The sequence below is a fragment of the Rattus norvegicus genome, chromosome 5 (assembly GCF_036323735.1).
Source record: "Rattus norvegicus strain BN/NHsdMcwi chromosome 5, GRCr8, whole genome shotgun sequence".
NCBI lineage: Eukaryota > Metazoa > Chordata > Mammalia > Rodentia > Muridae > Rattus > Rattus norvegicus.
The window spans coordinates 78,870,721-78,890,300 of NC_086023.1; the positions used below are offsets into that span (position 1 = coordinate 78,870,721).

At 45.9% G+C, this 19,580-nt stretch overlaps 1 long non-coding RNA gene across 2 annotated transcripts; it reads left to right on the top strand.

Annotated features, from left to right (window-relative positions):
* Window positions 1–630: 630 nt before the first annotated feature.
* On the top strand, window positions 631–18,435 carry LOC102551074 (uncharacterized). 2 transcript variants are annotated; one of them, XR_010066531.1, is made up of 5 exons: window positions 631–3,342; window positions 3,518–3,585; window positions 10,476–10,839; window positions 11,683–11,822; window positions 12,095–18,435. It is a non-coding gene; the product is annotated as an uncharacterized LOC102551074 (long non-coding RNA). The 2 variants fall into 2 exon arrangements; XR_010066530.1 differs by having other exon boundaries at window positions 631–3,585.
* Window positions 18,436–19,580: the final 1,145 nt, after the last annotated feature.

The following is a 19,580-nucleotide window of genomic DNA, read 5'->3' on the forward strand; positions in this document are numbered from 1 at the left end:
AAATCTTTTTTCTGGACAAAATCCCATTACTTATGGGCAAAAGGAAGGTGTTTGGGAGCTACTCATGTAGCCTATTTGAGAAATTTGTCAAAAAAGTACTCAATAAAATACTCTCAAAAATCTTAGCCATGTTAGCAAGACAAAGCAAGAAGATTGTAATTCAATTTCAAAAAGAAAAGGAAAAGGAATAACAATGGTAGCTCACAGATAGACTTTGTGACAGTGTAGCCATTGGATAACATGAAATCATAGGGATGTTTGATCATTAAAATTAAGAGGTCATGAATCTGAGACAGAGTGGGAGCCATGGCTGGAGTTAGAGGGAAGACCAGGAATGATGCAAATACAATACTCATATATGAAATTCTCAAAAACAAATATTTTAAGTTTAATCAGATGAGTCTCATCAGAGGGGAGATTTTTGATAGCTTTGGCTAAGATTTTTTTTTTTTTTTGGTTCTTTTTTTCGGAGCTGGGGACCAAACTCAGGGCCTTGCGCTTCCTAGGTAAGCGCTCTACCACTGAGCTAAATCCCCAGCCCCTTGGCTAAGATTTTAAACTGTCATAAACCCTAGTACAAAGGGAAACATAAAAATGGAGAGTGTTATGAAATATATCCCCACCCCCACCCCCTGGCGAGGGGTTACTGGGCAGACCATGCCAAGGTCTGCCTCTCCCCCGCCCCCCAACCCGGCCACGCAACTGATCCGGTATAAAGGGAGTCTATTTGGGGGAAGGAGGGTTGGGCCTGGAGAAGGAGTAGAGGCGGATGGGCAGGCAGGAGCAGAGCCATGAGTGGGGGGGTGGGGTGGCGGGGGAGGGCGGGGGATGGGCGGAGAGGGTGGAGGAGTCTGCAGAGAAGGACAGAAAGAAGGAGAGACCGGCCAGAAGCACGTGCGATCAGGGAGAGAGCTGGAGTCCGGCCCACACCTGAAGCACCAGGTGATGGCAGTTAATGATGATGACGTAAGCAGTTGCTAGCAATAGCCTGTAAACTGACAACAGAGAGCAGATGTGGTCTCGAGCCTGCCCCAGCACCTCATACACAAGCTACTTCAACAGCGCCTCACAGGAAACTGGCCGTGGCCTGTGTTCCGGCTCCCTTCTCATCCCCTTTTTCAGTTTCCACATCTAATCTCCTCAGTCTTCACAGTAGACTCACCAACCGTAGAGCCGCAGAGCCAGAAAAAGAAGGCTAAGCCATGAAAGGGAAATTTAAATCTTTGCTCTTTCTTATCAGCAAACCCCAGATGGGAGAGCAAGGGCTTGAGGAAGGACAGAAGGACGGCCATAAGACTATGCAGTGCTGTGTTCTTTCCAGAGACTTGGGATATGGTTGCTATGGTGGGCAGCTGGGGTGGCTCTAGTTTTTATCCTTGTGTTGGTTGGTTTCTCAGTTTGCTCACTGAAAGCTGTCTCTAAAGATGTACTTCAGTAAGCAACACAAACAGGCCCGGAGTTTCTGGGTGTGAAATACAGGAAGAAATACAAAGGCCTAAGAACGGACTTGAGATATGTCATATGCCCCGCATTAACCTGAAATCCACAACCCTCAGTAAAGACTGACGTTTTACTTATACCATTGAGAAGTTCTCGTGCTCGCTTCGGCAGCACATATACTAAAATTGGAATGATACAGAGAAGTCTCTCTCTCTCTCTCTCTCTCTCTCTCTCTCTCTCTCTCTCTCTCTCTCCCGGAGTGTCAGAACCCTTGTGAGCGAGACCCTGCACTGAAATCATCACCCAATTCCTGGAAGGGTGGGAGGGTGCAAAAGCCACAGGCAACACGGCACTGAGCTATTAGAGAGGCATGCCACTTGGGCCAGCAAGAGGGCACACACCCTTAATCCCAGCATTTAGGAGGCGAAGGCCAGCCTGTGTTACGCTGACATCCTGTCTTCAAAATATAAACAAACAAATATGGTGACCATTGACAAAAGTGCTAAATTTTGTCTCTGTGTTGGTGTCAAATTAACTAGTCAAAAGATCTATAATTAATTGGAGAAGTGGAACAAGTATTGTCTTGGCCTTTGGGAAGATGAAGCAAGAGGGTTGACCGGTCAAGGCTAAGGCAAGAACTTGCCTTTTAAAAAAAAGTTATAATTAAAACAATGCCCACGAGATTTTATTTGATTATGAAACCACCATATTCTAAGTGAGGCAAAAAGAGGCTTTACTTGAGCCCCTAAGCACAAATCCTGCCTTAACTCCCCACAGTTATTCATTTCAGGGACTTTCCAGGACTCTGAGCCCCCTCCAGACGAAGGAACTTAAGTGTATTCGCCCATTCCTTTAATCTCGGCACTCAGGAGGCAGAGGCAGGCCGATCTCTGAGTTCAAGAGTTCAAGGCCAGCCTAGTCTGCAGAGAGAGTTCCAGGACAGCCACGGCTACAGAGAGAGAGAGAGAGAGAGAGAGAGAGAGAGAGAGAGAGAGAGAGGACACAATAGTGCCATGGAACATGTGGTTGTTGGCCTCGTTCTCATCTTCTCCAAGTAGAAGGTTATGTATGTGGCTTAATGTACAGCTAAGGGAAGAAATTCCCTGAGTCTTTGACTGTGATATGGGAGACTGGAATACTACTATGAACAACCTACCGGTCTGATGCTGAGCAGATCATAACGGCTTTGTTCTACCCATCTTCACACAGGTTCCTGCGCATGCCCAACTCACCGTGCTGCTGGGCGCATAGAGAGAATACATCCATCCCTTTGCATTTCTCATTGACTTCCTACCTTCTGCTATGACAGCTATCGCGACCAAAATCGTAGGTTAAGCCTTGAAAGCAAGACTATTCAACCCAAGTATACATGGGCTGTATATCTAAGTTTTCTTTTGCCACATTTTTAAATGTTAAAAAAAAACATAGAAGCTAATTCCTAACAGCTCATTTACTATAACATAATCAAATAGTATTACTTTGATATTCAGTCAATATGTACACAATGTATCAACGTAGTTATTTTTATATTTGCCTTCAAAACGTGGTATTTTATACTCAAAGGACATCTCAGCATGGACTTTATATATTTCACAAGCTTGGTAGCCACGTGTGACCAGCGGCTTTACAACCCCCACCCTCACCCCACTCTCCACTGTTGCCCTCTGCCCTGTGTGATTGCCAAAAGCAATGCTGTCACCTTCTGGGAAGATCTCAGAGACTCACATGCAATTAAAAATGGCCGAAAGTCATGAGGTGGGCTCAGGGTTCCTTCTGTGTCACCTCTAACATTCCTGCTTGATTTATGCTGCCGGGATTTTTTTTTTTTTTAAAGTATACTCGTTTGTTCTCCTGCTCCAGAGGTGACCTTACAATGGAGATCAGCACAGTTTCTCGTATCTGGTAAGCATCCCTGATTGTGGAAATGGTTTTGACCTAGCCAACAAGACAGTGTTGGTTGTAATTTGTTCCCATTTGGTGGGTACAATTGTACCCTGCCCCGTCTTGCCTGGGAAATTTATCTCCTCTGTCCTGCACCATGTTTTAGGCCATGCCTCTTTTCCTCCGTATTTCTCAGGACATCGAGACAGCAAACTTAACAGGACCGGATAGCCAAGATCTAGGTACAAGTGCTAGGAGCAAGAGGTATGTGTCCTCTGAAAATACCCAAGCCTATGACCTCACTGAAGCATAAATTGTCTGGTGAAGTCCAGGGATTGAGTTCTCACCTTCAGTGAGAAAGTACCGTGGGGCTCCTACCATTAAGAAGGAGGGGTACTATTTGATAAGTCTTCAGATTTGGGGGGTCAGTGGAGACTACATTTAAATGTGGCACCTGAGTGTGTGGTTAGAGAGGTAAGCAGACACCAACAACAGGCCAACAAGGGAAGACCTAATGCGGCCACCATGAGTAAGCGGATGGCGTGAGGTGGGGTGGAGAGGAAAGAGCTTTAGACAGGTAGGTAATTTCAGAAAAGGTGGAGGAGCCAGACCAGAAGGATGGGGAAGCTGTACAGCCATAGCCTCACCTGGAGAGACCCCTCAGATACAGGGCACACCTTAACCCCACTGCTATCTTCTGGTCGGTGGGACTGTGTTCTAGGCCAGGGTGAGGCCACTGAGCTCTAGTTTTCAGTATAGTCACCTGGCGGCATGGGCTTTCCTTACAGATAGCTTCATAAACTACTACTAACCCTTGGGGTAATGTGGAGAAGCCTCTTTGTACCCCAAAGAGGCAAATACCAGCTTTCCACTGGCAGCTGTACTATGCATAACATACATAAATTACTATCAAAAGTTTTGATCCCATAGTTTTTATATCGTGTCTATCTTGTATGCATGTATATGTAAATTCCTGTGGTATGTATGGAGGGATAAGAGGACAACTTCTGGGAGTCATTTCTGTCTATTGTGAGTCTAGGGATCAAACTCAGGTCATCAATGTGGCTGAAGACCCCTTCACCCACTTGGCCGTCTCTTCTGCCCTGACAAGTAGTTAGTAGTTTTTAATCCCTCGGTAATAGTACAGGGATGGTATTAAGGATTTGGGCTGGACTTTGTGTGATTGTTTCTCACATCTCATGTTAACCGGGGCACAGCTTTGGAAACCTCCTCCCCTCTGAACACCTCCTCCCCCTCCCCCTCCTCTTTCCCCTCCCCCTCCCCCTCCCCCTCCCCTCCCCCTCCCCCTCCTCCTCCTCCTCCTCCTCCTCCTCCTCCTCCTCCTCCTCCTCCTCCTCTTCTTCTTCTTCTTCTTCTTCTTCTTCTTCTTCTTCTTCTTCTTCTTCTTCTTCTTCTTCTTCTTCTTCTTCTCCTTCCTCCCCTCCCTCCCCTCCTCTTCCTCCTCCTCTTCTTCCAACCAACAAGTTTTACTGGAGTTGCTTACTGGAATATGGAAGAAGGAATTGCTTACAGGAGCACAGGGACTCAAAAACTATTACCATCATAAAACTTGAAACTAGCATGTGTTACATCCTATGAATACTGGACATCCTGTCTTGGTGACTCAGTTTGTCAAATACTTTTAAAAAAAAACTTTAATTGATTCTTTGAGACATTTACATCACACATCCCAATCCCACTCATCTCCCCTCCCTTTGTATCCACCTCCCCAACCATAAAACAAAACAAAACAAAAACCATCTGATGCCAGAGGCCTCAATACAGGCCAATGGCTCATTGCGACGAACATATATTTGCAAGTAAAGATGTGTGGAGAAAAGGGTGTACTGTGTGACACACTGACATGCCGAAGCTCCCATGACTCTCAACTTCTTTTCTTGGCAAAATTGCTAGCAGAGACTTCTTAGACATCAGATGCTTCCACAACCAGACATCTGGGAATGGCTGTCTGCAACATGACTCCTTAGAGGAAGTGGAGTGCCTGGTGGAAATGTGTATGTTGGCTGGGGTGAGGTCAGTGAAGTACAGAGAAGGCAGAGGTGTGACTGGGATGCCAAGAACTTTAACTCCCTGTCCTTTGTCCTGGTTTGTCCAGCTCCCTGTTGCTCCTCTTCCTCTTCATCCCTTGTGTTTCTTGCCTCTTGCCTGATTGTCCTCTGCCCCATCGTCCCCACCTCTACCCTGTTCTGTTCTCGAGAGTAAACTCTAGGGCAACATTTACAGAAGCCAGCTTTCCTCTTCCAGCCAGTGTCCAGTGATAAGGAATGGATGATGCTGTCACGGTTCGTTGTCAGCTCTACTATTTCCACTTAGGGAATGGGTCAAGCTTAAAAGCACAGTTTACTTGCAAAGGTGTAGAAAAGCAGTTGTCCACCTACATCCTGGTACCACCCAAAACGTGGCTCAGACAGTACACAGACGGACAGTACACAAAGTACAAACGTGCATGCTTTGTGGCCTAACCTTTCCACTCCCGGGGATCTGTTCTGCAGCTATATTCCAGCCTTTAGCAAACCTCTGTTTTTTAAAAAAATTTCTTCTCCCTGGAGTATCCAGAACCGATGACCTAATGAGGAAGTAGTGTTCTTTGTAATTCTCTATATCAGGTGACAGGAGATGACTCATGCCCCAGCCAGCAAGCCTGTCTCGGTTGAGACTGAGTAAAGAGGTGGTATCTTCCTTGTCAGGTATCCTCTAACTTTTCCAATAGAACACCACAGAAATCGGCATGACACCCTTATCGATTGCAGGCTAAGAACTTGAACTATTCACCAATTGTTCAGCCTATCTGACAACGACCTAGGCTGGGAGGTCTGTGACTATGTAATATGAGACATTGAGCAAGAAGTGATTACAAGGCCGTCTCTCAGGTTACCCTGGTTGCAGAGGCATTTAATACTGTTGAACTTGAAATGCCAGAGCATAGTGCACCATCAGGACCAGACTCCAGCAACTGTCTCAGGTAGAATCCACTCCTGTAGTAAGAGGGGCTTTAGAACTCGGTTGTCCCTAGAACAATAGAGGTCAGGGGCCCAGTGCGCCATACTTCCCGAGCCCTTGGGTTACTAATTCAGACGGTCAGCCTCCCTCAGCCCTTCTGTGACTCAACATCAACCCACCAAACCTTCCAGATGTGGAGAAAGATGACATTCAATAACAGGATCCTAGAGAAAGCGGCAGGCGTCTCACGCAGGTATGGGGTACACTGCAATGGGGTAAGAAGAGGCCGTCACAGAACCAGGCCCAACGGGCTCCTCTGCTGATAAGGAGGCTCTGGGGATCAGAAACTACTGGGTTTAGGCTGGTCTGCTGCCCTGCCTTCCTCCCTCCTTTCCGGCATCTTTCTTTGCTTTGGTCCGTTTTGTCTCACTGTGTAGCCCTGGCTGTTGGTCTCCAACTCAGAGATCTGCCTGCCCCTGCCTCCAGAGCACTGGGACTAAAGGCGTGTGCCACCCCTGCCTGGCTTCCAGCATTTTTTATTTTAATGGCTTCAAAACATTCTGAGATTGCTGAATCCCAGTTAAATGTTAGCGCGTTCTAGAAAAATAACAGCCTGTACCGCGTCTTTATCAATGTGCTCGCAATGTCCCAGTCAGGCGCTGGGATACAATCTTAAAAGGGGACACTACGGTTGGTGTCAGCCAAGCCTTGGTGTGCTTAGTCCCCCTCCTGCTGGGCCAGTGCTGTCACAGTGGTGACCATTTGCTGACCTCATGTGAATGGCAAAAGTGTGACGTCGTGGAATGATGTTGGGGACTAGAACACACATATGCAGGGAGATGAGTCAGAAAGAAAAAATAAATAAATTGAGCCTTTGAGGGCCTGAAAGGGCTCAGGATTTGATCCCTGCCTATAACTGAGGCTGTGTTCACTGAGGACATGGGCTCGACCTCTGACAATAGGCAGAGTGTAATTCTAGGTGTGAGTACGAGGCACTGTCGGTAAGGGCGGCTCCAGAGAAGTTCACAGTAATTTCTCAATATACCCTAGCCCACAAGCGCATTCTCACATTGTAGAGCAGTCGGTAGGAAATGGCCACCATTGGGCAAGAGGGAAGACACTGGTTCTTGCAGGTAAGCTAGTATCTTTAAATGCTTCAGGAGCCAGCCAGGCAAGCTATTCCAGCAATGAAGAGGCGTGGCCCCAGTCTATGGCGCCATACAGTGAACACCCAAGCTCCGTGGTACCGATTACTTATGTAATAAATGGATGATTCAAAGATCATGATTCCTAGTACGTCAGCTTCTCAGCTGCTCCCAGGAAACCCGCTCTGACGGTGGCGACTCCATGTGAGCAATCCTGGGGGTGATGATGAATCCACAGAATCGCCATCAGGACCCAATCAAATCATGGTGGGGAGGTAAGACAGACTGGGAGTCGCCTCCTTTCATCTCCAGAGGCAGGCTCAGTCGGTGTCTGTCCTTTGGGAGTGTCCTCCTGAGAGAACTGTGAATTTGTCATGAGAGTCCAAGGGATGCAGCAGAGTAAGATTCTAATCCTACAGAGTATCCACCCTGGTCCTGGAGGAGATCTTCAGCCTCAGTATCATCGGCTGGAAGGGTACGATGTCTTGGTGGGTGGGACACCCACCACACACCAGACGGTAGCACTGGAAGCTATGGTTCTATCTCCTTCCCAGCCTGCCTCTTCCCACAAGTCTCCTTGACTGTGGGTCTGGTACTGTCAGACACCCTAGTGCTAACAACACTGGGAGAGTGGTGGAATTGTTGGTCTTCCCATCCACAGTGCTCCAGAAGAACCAGGGAATCATGTGCTCACAAGTTCAAATCCTAGCCCCATTTCTTAACTGGACGGCTATGAACAATTAATCTCCGAGTCTCTGTTTCTTCACCTGTACATTAAGGGTACCGATATGCACTTTGACGGGTTGTTCTGAGCCTTAGCCTCAGCCAGGTATGTAAAGCACTTAACTTGATACTTGGCACAAGCATAAGCCCTCTGAGCAATGGCTGCCATCTCTGAGATCGGTTGGAAGTTCAGGGGTTGGGGTGGGAAGCTCCTCGGTGATGAAGAGCGCTCGCCCATCTTGCAGAGGACCTGGGTTCAGTTTCCAACACCCATATGGGGTGGCTCGAACTAGCTCAAGCTCCAGTTCCTGGGGGTGGGACTCTCTCTTCATGGGCACCACATATACACGGTGCTGCACGTGCATGCGTGCAGGCACTCGAGTACTCACATAAAATCAAAACAAAAATAAGTGTTAAATAGTTGCAAGTCTACTGGTCACCCACAAAAGCCGTTCCTGCAGTTTTTGTTTCAAGAATCACTGCCCGTCGCACAGCCAGGACACTTGATCATTCATCTCCGCTTTAACCCATCCTAGGTTAGGAACATTCTTCCCACGAGTCCTGAGACGCTTCCTGAGACACGGTTCCCAGGAGCTGCTTGCGTTTGAAGGGAGCACGGGGACCTTACTCATGCAGGGGTGCTGCTTTCCGAATGCCAACTAAACACTTCTCCACATGGGCCCCAAGGGCAGAAAGTGCCCCCTAAAGTTGGGCACGGTCACAGCCCTGTCTAGATGACACAACACTAGGTGCCAACAGTGTGCTCCTTGCAGTCCTCCCTTCTCTGAGAAAGCATTCCCAATCCGTTCCATTTGGCCTCGCACAGTAGGTTCTGCACCTGGTCGCTCCTCTCTGGATGCCATCTGTGGGAGCTCGCACCTGAGCATGGTGCTCTGTGCTCCTTTACCTGTCACTGTCACACGCAGACCCCCATCCCTGCGTCCCTCGGTCCTTACAACCATGTTGGTTATACTCCTACTCAGTCCTAGAATAGGACTCTATACATGCGCCTGTGAGATTTCATCTGTCTTGTTTCCATTCATCATTCCAGCCGGTGAAGACTTCTTTACAGGACACAATCATTCGTCCTCTCATGAGGGCAAGGAATTGTGCAAGATTTGCAGGGCCAGACCAGTTCCTTGTTCCACCCTTAGAAAATTCTCTCTGATCTCTCTCTCTCTCTCTCTCTCTCTCTCTCTCTCTCTCTCTCTCTCTCTCTCTCTCTCTCCTAAAATTGTTTTGTGCTACCACCCAGCTAATATATGTATATTTAACCTCAGTTTTATTGTGGGAGTCTTTGTTTAGAGTCTTATTCGAGCTCTCACTGCCTGAGCAAACATTTGTCCAGTACCTGCTGTGTCTTGGCACTGCGCTAGGTACTCGCAGAGCAGGCAGTACTGTGGTGGTAAATGTTTAACGGCCCAGGAGGAAAGCCCTGGCTTATACTGTCTCCTGATTTCTATAAAGTACTGCTTCCAACATGGAAGATTCCAAACTACCAATACGCTATCGCTGAGCAGGCGTCGGAGAGAGACGGAGAGAGACGTACGTGCACAATCAGCTCCTGCGAGGGAGCACACGCCGATTGCAACACCGGTGATACTGGGCAGATGATTCAGGCCTGATCTCTGCCCCAGCACAACTTGTAGGGGTTACTATAGGTTAGCGACGCAGTCGTACACAAACTCCTCTAAGACAGTGACCCAGGATTTGGGGAAAACAGTGAGTAAAAGCTCACTGAGTATGCATGAGGCCCTGAGTCTGGGTCCCCCGCATCCACAGGAAGAGCTGGGCCTGGGGATGCACACCTATAGCCTTGGCGCTGGGAAGGTAGACATGTGACTGTGCCATGCTCTTACTGGGTGGCCAGGTTGGCCAGAATAGGGAGTTCAGAGACCCTGTCTCCAAGAAGGACGGCCTGGAATGGACAGAGATCCGCCTTCATCTGCGTGCTGACTGCATGCTGGCCTGTACCAGCATGGTTGGCTCCTTTATTCAGTCATGAAGTCTGATTTTAACCAGTGTTGCTCCTTCTCTTTTGGACGCAGAGCTCTTTCTACTTGATTAAAAAAATACAAGAAAATAGATATGATCATCTTTTCACCATGTTATAGTGAAACAAAACATTAAATGTTAGGCACAATAATGCCCCACCCTCCCAACTAAGAGGTCCGTGTCCTAACCATCTAACGAGGAGAACATGGGAAGATGTTATATCATATAACAAAGAAGAATTAAGGTTGCAGATGGAATTAAGCCTGCTAAATAAAGGCTCTTACATAGGACTGTACACTGTTTTGTTTGTTCTGTTTTGTTTAATTCTAGTGAGTCCAATATGACCCCAGGGATCCTTTAAGTGAGGCAAAGAGGCAGAAAATGAAGACTTCTTAATTTGAGGATGGAGGTAAATGCCCAGAGACAACGAAAGAGCGGGCTGCTGAGCCAGAAAAGGGCAAGACGGACAATCCTCGGGGTCTCTGTGAGGAAAGAAACTGAGCCGACGCCTGGACACCACTCCTGTGAGCCTCATCTCCAACCTCAAACCTCCAGTCCTGTAAAGAAAAAGGCCCCCACAAACTTCATGGTCATTTTGCAGCAGACCCGTGTTGTTTTCCACAGCCGATGCTGGAAGGCCAGCACTTCCTGTGTTAGCCCTACTGTGCTATTCTAGCCCATCAGCAGAAACAAGGTATTAGGCTACCTCCTATTTTAACAGGGTGCTCTTGAAATTCAGATGTCTCTCCTGTGCAGAGAGGGCTACAGATGTCAAGGCCTGCCTCCTGGCTGAGAGGAAGGGGTCGCTCCGCCGGGGAAGCTCACACACACTGGTCTTATCTACTTAGAGTTCAGGAGTTCTCAATGGTAATGGACACTCAGTCTCTCTAGATATCTTCACTGCACTGAAAGTACGACATCCAATCGGAACCTCGAACTTAGCCATTCACCTTCCCCCCCTGAAAGCTCGGTATCTCAGCCCCAGACAGCACAAGTTACACTTTATTCTAAAATCCCACCACAGATTCTACCTAAACACTCACATTTTCACAAAACTCACCCTCACTTTTTTTTTCCTCTGACACAACTCTATTAGTGTTACACATGGAACTTCATGTTTTCGTATCACTTCCCCTAATTACCACCTCCTCAAGCTGCCGTGAAATCACCAGTAACACAAGGGGCGGACTTCACTGCGGACTCTGCGATTTTCAGTACAGGGCAGTGAGTTTATTGACACATCTTGCTCTTTTCTTCTCTCCTGCTACATGAGCAGCTTGCAGTTCTCCCTCATACATGCCCACACTCCAGTCTCAGAGCTTCCCGCACTGGTGTAAACCTCTCGATGACTGTTTTCTAATCTGTGCTCTATTCACAAGTGTCATGCCTTAATCTCAGGAACTGTGCTCACCCACTTAATTCCTCGTGATCTGGACTTGGGGCACACTCTGCCCACCACTTGTTAGTATTTATCAATGCTGTGCAAGGCCTCAGCCACCTCCAGCCACTGACCAGTATGCTGCTTTGCCGTTCACAGTGCAGTCGGGAGATTACAGGATAACCAGGAAGTGGTGCAGAGCTCTGAAAAAGGAATGGATCCTGTGCCATTAGAATTCAAGTATGAGAAAGAGGTCACTCCCAACTTAAGAAAGCTCTTGAGACCAGGGGGTGGAAAAAGTAAGTGAGTACGGGTGTGGCCATTGTTGTGGGCAGAAGAGGCCTCGGTAGCTAAAGAGTTGGGAGGGTGATAACACTCTATCTGTGGAGAAGAATGAAGTCAGCTTGAGGTAGAGGACGAACAGATAAGCCTCAGTGTAGGTGGGGCAAGACCTTGGAAGGTTGTAAAGTCAGCAAACAGGGTTTGGCCTTTTTTTTTTTTCTTTCTGTTTCTTTAGAGGAACTCATATTAATACTCGCATTTCTGTCGTTCCTTTCTTCTCCCCTTTTAGCTATGATCCATGGCAGTCTTGGAAGATTGGTGAACATAGACAAAATTAATATACTTTTTAATGTATCATAACCACTAAATGAAATGGAAGCGAGTCTGCTGGTGTTTAAACCCTTAGCTAACATGTTCGGCTGCCATCTAAGGTCTGATAGCGCTCAAAAAATTCTTTCCTAAAACTTACAAACTAAAAGAGAGTGAGGGAAGATCTCTTTCTCCTGGAAGGCGTTACCTACATAAGAAAACCAAGCTCAGCAGCTAAGAACACTTGCTACATTTGCAAAAGACTGGGGTTTGGGTCCCAGCATCCACATGGTCACTCATAACCCCAATTCCAGGGGATCCGGTGCCCTCATCTGGCCTCCTCAGGCACTAGGCTGTATCTTTACATAGATGCAGTCAGGACACTCACGCATAATAAGCAACACTTTAGAAAAAAAAATCAAAACTGGAAGCAAATGTCGTCCCCTGGCAATGGCCTTGTCTAAGTTTGCATGCAGCTGGAGAGAGTTTAGAAGGAGGGTGAGACCACTATCAAATGCCACAGAAGCTGATGCAGGAGCTGAGGATAGCCCTTCCAGTCAGCAACTCACTGGCCCTTCCCCTTTCTAAGCCTTTCTTGATAACAATGTCTACCCTCTCCGTATCTGTGTCTAGAGGCTGAACACCCCATTCTAGAGCTGAATGCTCTCTGTCAGAGTCCTCCAGCAGACGAAAATCATAATAGGGGCCAACCCGTGTCTAAGCCTCAGAGAGCAGCTAAGTGAAACCCTTCTCTATGAAGAAGAAGGTAAGGTTAGGCTCATATGCAGAAGGGACTCAGACTTACTCCTCTAGCCAAAAGCTGAACTGAACTTGGTGTGAAGCTTTCTTGCAGTAAGCAAAGCACTTAAGACAATGTTGACCCTAGGGGCAGACTCCGTGAGTTCAAATCCCGGCTTTACCTCTGTCAGCTGGGAGAGCTGAACAACCACCTTCGCATTTCCAGACTCAGCTACTCTCTCTATAAAAACAAAGGCTATTGCTGAGCAGGGGTGCTGATGTCTTTGATTGTAGCACTTGGGAGGCAGAGGCAGGTGGATTTCTGTGTATTCAAGGTCAGCCTGGTCTTTAGAGTGAGTTACAGTACAGTCAGGGCTACCCAGAGAAACCCTGTCTCGAAAAGCTACACAAACAAACAAATAAAACAACAACACCCACAACAGAAACAAAAACTAAAGACTACCTTAGAACCCATCTCACTAAATTATTATTTTGATGAAATGAAATCAAAGAAAAAGCAGTTTACTCACACCTCCTAGAGTAACCACTCCACACAGAACAGAAAACAAAGCCCAGGCAGGCCCTTCCTTCCCTTACCTTCTTCAAAAATACTTCCCAAGCCTGATTTTCGCTCTCTAGATCCAGTTACTGAGTAGAGATATTGGAACTTCTGAGAGTTGATTGTGATTCCTCTACCCATGGTTTTGCTCAAAACAGAGGCAGGAGAGGGAGAAGGGACAGAGATCTCAGCTTCATAACCCCCATCCCACCCCGTGCCTGTTTGCTTGGGATCGGAGAAGTGAATACCCCCAGAGGACACACAGGCATTTAAGAACTGAAGCAAGCACGAGACAGGTGTTAAATGTGGACAGTTTACCTCAGACCCTGTCTTGTGTGGCTGCCTTCTCTTGCATGTCTTGTGATGTTGAGAACCAACATAAAAATAGACATTATGGAGGGCTGGAGAGATGATTTGGTGGTTAAAAGCTACTCTTCCAGAGGACCACAGTTTGGTTCCAGCATCCACGATGGGCAGCTTACGACAAACTGGCCCTCCAGTTCCCGGGGATTCTATACCCCCTTTGGGTGTCCAAAGGCATAGGAGTCATGTGTTCCCACACACTTACACACACACACACACACACACACACACACACACACACACACACACACACACTATTAAAAATTAAAATAAAATCTCCAAGAAAAACAGTGTGATGGTTTGTATATGCTTGGCCAGGGAGTGGCACTATCTGGAGATGTGGTCTTGTTGGAGTAGGTGTGTTACTATGGGAGTGGGATTTGAGACCCTCATTCTAGCTGCCTGAAAGCCAGTCTTCTCCTAGCAGCCTTCAGATGAAGAACTCTCAGCTGCTCCTACACCATGCCTGCCTGGATGCTGCTATGTTCTCATGGACTGAACCCTGAACCTGTAAGCCAGCCCCAATTAAATGTTGTCCTTTATAAGACTTGCCTTGGTCACAGTGTCTGTCCACGGCAGTAAGACCCTAAGACAACCAGTCATTATGGAACCAGTTACAGCCTGATTTATAAGGCTGTTTGCTATATCACCTTTGAGAGAGCATGTGGGGAATTCTTATCTGGGTGGCTTTTAACTAAAGCCTTGGGCTATTATCTCCTGGACTCAGGGAAGTCTGTAACCAGCAATGCTCACTGTGTGAGCAACTCAGAGTCAAATATTATCAGTCAACAGGGAAAGGTTGGTTACTATGACCTTCAGCCTTCCTTCCACCTTACTTAACTTTAAAAAAACCTCTTATTTTTATTGATAAGAAACTATTTCAAACAAAAAAAAATCTATACTTGTCCCTTCTCTGTATGAGGGCAATAGCTTTTCTCTGGTTATATTTTATTTTATGCCTAGGTAGCCTGGAGCTGCCATAACAGTGTACCACAGACCAAGTAGCTTAAGCAACAGGATTTATTTCCTGCCCCAAAGTCCAGAGTCAAAGTATCAGTGGATTGGTTTCTTCTCAGGCCTCTCTCTTGCTTGTGGCTGCCGCTGCCCTTCCCAAAGCTTCCTGTGGTCTTTCATCTGTGCTCTAATCTAATCTTTTCTTAGGAGGGTACCAGTTAGTGTTGGATGAGGCCCATGGTGACGACCTCACTTAGCCTTAATTACATGTTTAAAGGCATTATTTGCACACAGTCACTTCCTCTGGTGTTGGGGACAATATTTATCCCTCCCTCACAGATACACAGAAACACTGTACAGAGGGCAGGTTGTATTAACATAATATACGTACAGGGGGAGAGAGAGAGAGAGAGAACAACAATTAAAGAAAAAGAGGCCACGAATTTTTCTGAGAGTTGGGGAGCATTGCACGTAAGGGTTTAGAGAAAGGAAAGGGAAGGGGGAAATGATGTAATCATATATAATCTCAGAAAAATATTTTTAAAAGTATGTGGGTTGCTTTCTTCTCTCCCTCCTCCTTCTCCCCTTCCTCCTTCCCCCCTCCTCCCCCACCTCCTCCTCCTCCTCTTTATTTCATATGCGTTGGTGTTTTGCCTGTATGTATGTCTGCGGGAAAGTGTCAGATCTCAGGGTAACAGTTGTGAGCTGTGTGGGTGCTAGGAATTGAACCTGCGTCCCCTGGAAGATAAGTCAGTACCCTTAACCGCTGAGCCATCTTTCCAACCCCCACGGTTCTTCTCAAGCGTGTTCTCTATACTGTACATTAATTGGCTATGGCATCGTTTATGCAGTATATGCTTTATGTTGGCTCTTTGTTTTCAAAACACTATTTTTTTATCCTTGATGTCTTTTCTTGGCTGCAGCAGCTTCCTTCTTTAATCTCACTCATTTGATTTGTTACTATATCAGATTTATCTCCAGAGCCTGATCACTGTGATTGGAACTTTCAAGATTTCAATACCAATCTGGTAAATACCAAGTGACTCCATTTCTCTTCCAGGTGACTAGCCATATTTTTAAGTTAGTCCAAACCTTCCACCTATACAATGTACTGAGTAGTGTTTACACGTACAGTATACAGGATACACTGGCTGTTGAACGGCAGCCTTTCCTTTCAGCCCCACTGGTACAGCTCCTCTAGGCCTATTTTCAGAACACTAATGCATTCTGCATTACATACAGTATATTACCATGCATTCCTGTATGCTAGTTTTATTTATTTGTTGGCAAATACTACATTGTATAAATTAGGCTGGTCATAGGTTGAGACAGGGCCTCTATAGTCCAGTAGAGACAGGATCTGTCCATGGAGTCTGGAACTCACTACATAAACTAGACGGGCTGCCTGCCTCAGCCTCCCAAGTGCTGGGATTAAAGTCATGGACCACAATGTCTGGCTTCACTTTCAAATACTTTTTTGCAGAATAAAAACACTGCACTGGTGGTAGAACTTTTTTTTTTTCTGGTTCTTTTTTTCGGAGCTGGGGACCAAACCCAGGGCCTTGCACTTGCTAGGCAAGTGCTCTACCACTGAGCTAAATCCCAACCCTGGTGGTAGAACTTTGACATAAATGTTTTCATCTCCTCAAGGTTCCAGCACCATCTCTTTCTGTGGAGATCACATGGGTGCGTGGGTTGGGAAGAATCTGTTAGGCATGTCCATGATCTAAGTTTCTTCAGGGAAAATACAGTATCAGAGCAGCAGGAAAATCATAAGAAGGGAAGATCTACGACACTTGAAAAAAGTTAGGGAAGGCCATTGAGTCCCACACAATGCTAAATTCTGTTAGAGGGTGACCCCAGGAGATACTCATGGTTATAAGTCCCTGCTACGTTATCTAATCCCAAGTACTCAGCCATAAACACATGTACACATGAGCAACACTAAATGGACTCAGTAATGTTAGTAGAGAGTGTGTGTGTGTGTGTGTGTGTGTGTGTGTGTGTGTAGCAATAATTACAGAAGTCAATAACTCAAGAGGGAATGAGGAAACTGGAAGGAGTTGTATGGAACAACAGAAATGATGCAAATACAATATATATGAAATTCTCCATTTTTAAATTTAAAAAGTAATTAGTTATTGAAATTATTAATTATTATATATTGGAGATACATACAGAGTAGCTCACACTTTTAATCCTAGTCTGATCTACAGAGTGAGTTTTAGGGCAGCCAGAGCTACCTAGTAAGAACCTGACTCAGGAAAAAACAAATGAGGGGCTAGAGAAATGGCTCAGAGATTAAGATTTCTGACTGCTCATCCAGTGGTCCCAAGTTCAATTCCCAGCAACCACATAGTGGTTCACAACCATCTGTAATGAGATCTGATGTCTGAAGACAGCAACAGTGTACGCATATACATTAAATAAATAATATTTTTTTAAAAAGGAAGAAAAAACAAATGAACAGAACATCAAACATAAGATATATACATTATATTGGATTTATGCATGTTTATGTGTATTATATGTAATGGCATGAAATATATACTGACATCTATGTATGCACAGATAGATGATAGATAGAAAGATAGATGATAGATAGATCTATGATTGATAGAAGATAGGTCTATGATAGATAGATAGATAGATAGATAGATAGATAGATAGATAGATAGATAGATGGGATAATTGGGAGGCATTCCAGTGTAGCAAAGGCTTTGACACATTGCATGTGCCATATCCCCACTCTACTTATTCACAAGCTGAGTAACCTTGGGCCAGGCATTCAAGCTCTGCACCTCAATTCCTTCTTCTGTAAAATGGGAGGATAATGGTGCCTAAGTCATAGGGTGCTATGAAGATGAAGTGAATTGCTACGTGAAGGAGTTACTGACACACAAAGAGAGTTCACCTACTATGGAAGTTGTTAAACTGATTATTTCTGGGAAACATTACAAGGCTACTTCTGTAGTCAGGGAAATCGCTACATATTAGGACTGCCCCTGCAGCAATTAGAACCATGTGATAGATTTGGATGACAAACTAGGATTAGGATCAACTTCTCAGAAAAATTCCAATTTTATTACAATATTAATAGATAAGGGGGTGGCATCATTGGAGAAAGGAAGGACTGGCGACTTTACAGGATCTTCTGGGGGGAGTGATTGGAGATTTGCCTTTAAAAGACTACTGCTAAAGCTGATCAATGTTCTTCTGTAGGGTGTGGCCGGCGTCCTGTCCACCTCTGTAGTAACACGCACATGAGCAGTTCCACTGAGTGCCTCTGATAGGCTGCCCTTGTTTGTCCTTTGGTTGAGCACCCACCAGGCATGGGAGCCAGGAGGCAGGCAGGCATCCTTTAGGAGAATTTTCTTTCAGTTCAGGCTGGAGGAGAGTCTTTACAACTGCCAGTGCCCTGAACAACTAAGTCACAGTGTCTGGAATGGGTCCCAGGCATCTGCACTGTTCAAGCCTCCTATGTGATTACTATGTGTGGTCAGCATTCATAACCATTGCTTTATGGGTTGTTACTTGATATGGTAAGGTATTAAAATTTAATTTATTAGGAACAACACTCACCGTACAGGATGTTGATGAAGAGATTTGATTATTCCACTGTGCTTCCTGTTATGGCCCCACCTTGGCAGGTACACCTTGCATTTAAATTCTCCTAAAGAATATTAATTGCTCAAGCAGTATTAAAAGGGTGGAAGACTGGGGGTGGGGGTGGGAGGGTCATCAAGTACTTGTTATGCAAACATAAGAACCTGAGTTCAAATCCCAGGACTCATGTAAAGCCACATGCATAGGGGACTCCCATGACAAGGAGGGAACGGTTGGAAACTCCTTTGAAACTCACTGGCCAAAAACATGAAATTGTTCTCTGACTTTGTACACACAAATATACCTGGGGCTAGAGAGATAGCTAAGGGGTTGGGAATGGTTGCTGCTCTTACAGAGGACCAGAGTTCAATTCTCAGCAACCACATGGAGGTTCACAACTCTCCATGACTCCAATCCCAGAGGATGGGACGCCTTCTTTCATTCAGCCTCTGTGGGGACTGGGCACACATGTTACACAATCATACATACAGGTGAACAGTCACACACATTTTTAAAAATGAAAGTATAAACTTGAGAAAAATATTTTTTAAAATATACATCTAAAGAAAAATTTTAAATTAAATTTAAAAAATTTTTTTAAGATTTATTTATTTATTTTTATATGAGTACACTCTAACTATCCGCAGACACACCAGAAGGGGGCATCAGATCCCATTACAGATGGTTGTGAGCCATCATGTTGTTGCTGGGAATTGAACTCAGGACCTCCGGAAGAGCAGTCAGCGCTCTTAACCACTGAGCCATCTCTCCAGCCTGAAAAAAAATTTTAATAGAGTAGAATTTTCACATTATCCTGGGGGGGGGGGGGGAGCCAAAGAAGCATCTGGATAGTCTGACTGAGCCCTGATCTCAGTCTGTTTGGATGGGAAGCAAAGCCATTAAGCCTGCTTCCTTGCTGGCATTCGTGACACTGTGAGGACCAGACTGAGTCAGCTGAGCCCAGTGCCAAGAAATCACCTATGACTACAAAGTAACCAAGTCTACCTGAGGTCAAACACTGCGAGTATTTCCAGGCTTTCTGGATTCCCAGGCAGCCAGCTACCTGCCCTCAGCTTCCACCTAGAAGGCAACAATGTAATGACAAAGGAGTTACTCTGGGTCAGAAAGGTCCTGGGAAACTGGAGCGAGCTGAACTCTAGAGAGTACATTTGGGTCTTTCCCAACCAGAGCAGGCGTTGCCCATTATCTATGTGTGGGCAAAGAAAGCATCCTACCTTCCTTAGCT